Source organism: Solanum dulcamara, chromosome 4 (genome assembly GCF_947179165.1).
Source record: "Solanum dulcamara chromosome 4, daSolDulc1.2, whole genome shotgun sequence".
In the NCBI taxonomy this organism is placed as follows: Eukaryota; Viridiplantae; Streptophyta; class Magnoliopsida; order Solanales; family Solanaceae; genus Solanum; species Solanum dulcamara.
Genome location: NC_077240.1, coordinates 34,641,290 through 34,645,464, shown reverse-complemented (window position 1 = coordinate 34,645,464; position 4,175 = coordinate 34,641,290).

The following is a 4,175-nucleotide window of genomic DNA, read 5'->3' as shown; positions in this document are numbered from 1 at the left end:
AGCTCATAAAAGTTGTCGGTGCATTAGTCAATCCAAACGACATTACCAAAAACTCATAATTCCCATTCCAAGTTCTGAAAGCAGTGTTAGAAACATCCTCAGGCCTAATCTTCAACTGATGGTACCCTTAACTCAAGTCAATTTTAGAGAATATTGAGGCACCCTATAACTAGTCAAATAGATCATCCATATAAGGTAAAGAGTACTTATTCTGGATAGTGACCTTATTCAACTGTCTATAATCTATGCACATCCTCAAGCTACCTTTATTTTTCTTTACAAACAAAATCGGTGCACCTCAAATAAAAGAACTAGGATGAATAAAATCTTTATTAAGAAGTTCCTGAATTTGAGTCTTAAGTTTTCTCAACTATGTCGGATCCATGCGATAGGGAAGAATAGAGATTGGGCGAGTTCTCAGCTTCAAATCAATACATAAGTCAATGTCTCTATCCTAAGGCATAACAAGCAAATTTGTAGGAAATACCTCCTGAAACTCTGAAACTACAGGTATTGACTCAATGGAAGGGGATTTTTCACTAACATCCCGAATATGATCCGAGTAGGCAAGGAAACCCTTCCCCACTAACCTGCTAGCTCGAATGAAAAATGTGATCCCTACTGGTTTATCTTTGAACACCTCTTCCCACTTTAATTTTTCCCTACCCGAGATCTCTAGAGTCATAATTTTAGCATTAAAATTAAGTACAACATAATAAGGGAACAATAAATCCATACCCAAGTCACATCAAAATCAGTCATATACAAAATGACTAAATCTATCCAAGTTTGAAAACCCACAAATAAAATAGAGCAAGTATGGTATACATGGGTAACAACTATAGTCTATCTAATTGAGGTAGAAATATGGACAGGGGCATAAAGAATATCATACATCAAGTCAAGATCAAACTTAAAAAATATATAGGAATATATAAAACCTGAATCAAACAAAACAATATACATCCGGTTATAGACAAGAATAATACATGTTTATCACTGCACCTAATGCCTGAGACTCAGTCCTTCCCAAAAAAGTGTAATAGTGAGATCTATCATCATTATGATCAACCCTCTACTTGGTTGCGCCGTACATCTCCCATTATTACCATTGTCTCGACCTTTAAGGATTTTCTAATTACCTTCTCGCCTACCTTATGGATGTCCTCTACCATTATTACCTCCATCTGCTGGTACCACCATTTTTACTTATTGTTGTGCTTTCCCAAGTATCTATTTGCAAGGACATTCCCTCTTAAAGTGTCCCTGCTTGCCATAATTAAAACACCCACGGTCAACTGAGGGCCTGTTAGATGAAGAATAAGAAGCTCCTTGACCACCCTAAGTTAGAAACTATTATGGCCTCCCTACATAACAACCTGTAGAAGAGAGAAAAGTTAATTGAATCGGATGAACTGAATATACTTGCTAACCAAAAGGTTGATTAAATCAGACGAGCTGAATATACTGCTAACTAGAACCTTTGGAGTAGAAACCACTATAATTGCCTAGATTCTTGGACCTGTTAGCCAATGCCTTGGCCTGATCAACTTATTGAATTCCTTCAATTCTCTTAACTTAATTGGATACCTTATTGAAGTTATTACCTGCAGAGGTCAGGAGCACCGATAAGACCTGTAAGTCAGTGTTCAGTCCCTAAGCATCATAGGCTAGAACTTCCATACTACCCTACTCAAGAGCTAGAAACTCATCCTTCTTTTGGTCTTTCAAAGTTTGAGACACGTACTTCTCAAAGAAAAACACATGAAACTAAGTCCAAGTCAACATAAGAAAAATTGATGAGGGATACTCTACATAAGCTCTCCATTACTGCTTGGCTTTGCCTTGCAGCTGAAATATCATAAGCTCAATCCCATGCTCCTGCACGATACCCAACTTATGCAACCTCTTATAATAGTTCAAGATGAACTCAAATGCATCCTAATTCTCTAAATCATGGGACATTGGAGAATTCAACTTTATAAATTTAGTTGGCCTCTCATGCTTCATGTTAGTAATCATAGGGCCTAGTAAGGAAGGTAAAATGCATTAGTTCCTAAAGCTCCTTCTATCTTGGGGTTGTAGCAGCAAAAGACTAAGTACCAAGAGCCTAAGGAGTCCATACAGTGGAAGTGGCTCCAGTACCTGCCAATCACTCAAAAAGGCCAATACTTGTTGAAACGCATTAGAAGATATGAGGGAGGACATGTAATCCCAACCTGTATTGCCACCTCTAGCTCAGCCTCTTCCTCAACTTCAGTCTCCACCTCTTTGTCAACATGGTCTTGGGTTGGGGGAGGGGTCTCTTGCCTTAGTATTGTTCCTACCTGAGCTCCACCTCTAGCAGGTGTTACCCTTCCTCTACCCTTTCTCGTACCTCTACCTCATGTTGCTTACCCCACTGCTAGAGCTATTGCCCTCGCACCATTACGTCTCGAATCAACTATCTTCGGATAGAAGAGTGAAGAAAGCTTGACACTAATTTAGATTGTCATTTACCAATTAGAATTAGGTTGTAGCACAAATAAAGAAGAAGAGAGTTTTCCTAAAGTCCTATAGCCTTTCCAAAAAAAGTATAAATATCTTTGTATCGTTTTGATAGACTTTACTAGACTCATTTTAGTACAATGAGATCAATGAACTTAGGGCTCTAATACTGACTTTGTCAAAATCCTGACTCACCGTGAGTGGCACTCACACTAACCATCCGATGGGAGAACCAATTGTTAACCCATCAAAATAATCTTAAGAAGTCAAATCATGCAATACAACAACTAAAATGCAGTTTAAAGTAAATAACAGATCGATTTCCCATAAACTCAATCAAATATCAAATCATTACGAAAAATAACCACCTTAGAACCTGAAATTCATATTACTAAAACTCTAAGTATCTAGAATATAGGGGATTCAACCCAAACAACAAAATAAAAATTTAATGTCAAAGAAATATTTGAGTCCAAAAAGATGAAAAAAGAAACTAAGAGGAATTCATGGCAGTTCGAAAGAACTGGCTCACCCTTGGACTCAAAAGTCGTGTGCATCAAAAGTTGAGGTCTCAAAATAACCATCTGAATATGTCATGTACTCAATAAAGAAGAAACAAGTGCAGTCACTACACAAACCACATTATATTAGTAGAATCATACAACCAGTTTCAAGATAAGAATGTAGGACATGAAAATAAAATACAGTATTACAACCAATACATATATCAACATGTCACAACAGATATAGACTCCTAATCACAAATCTTGACTTAACAAATGCGTAAAACATGTCCCATATGATCACAATAACCTATATCTGGTCCTCTCATGCAATCTGCACACAAACTGTTAGTGTACCGATATGGTACCCAAGCCAATCATTGTTAGTAAATTACACTTGCTTGGTACTCGATCCAACTATATAGATATTTGTACCAGGCTGGTACCCAAGTTAACCAGCAATCATAAACAATATGCAGAATCACAATCACAAAGAACAACCACACTTGAAGCTGCAAGTAAAAGAACAGGTTCATTGTATGGGATTATTAACATGATGTCATTTTATATTCATTCCTTATATTTTCTACACATACATTGTACAAGTAATACTATAAAGTAGTTAACATGCAAATATTACATACATTGAAAAATAACAATCATCACCTAACTCGAATTAAACCTTGAAAATTCTAAAGAACTTGAGCTTTCCCCTTTTGTAATGCCTTATCTTTTTCTTGATCTAAAACAATAAAAATACAACAATCAATGAATAATAGCCTATAAAATATCCAAATTATACTCAAATCATAATCCTTGGTCAATTTCATGATCATTCTACCCAAATCGGGGATTTACCACCATTAATCTCAATTAAAACCCTTCCATAAGGTTGACCACCATAGATATTGTCCTATATCTTACCTTACTCAGATTCCATCTGAGGCTGGCCTAGTCTAAAATTTTTAAGTTACTACCCAAGAAGTTTTCTTGCCCAAATCTTTCCACTATTAGTTTTTTCATAGCAATCAGAAGGGGTTGTTATAGCAACACACACCTCAACCTTGACTTTCTAAATTTTTCCCTTCACGTCAAGTTTGAAATTAGGAGTTCTACTTATCCAATTTAAATTTTAAAAAGTCTTACGGACTCCTTAACGTCTTAACTAATAGAGAATTTAATCCA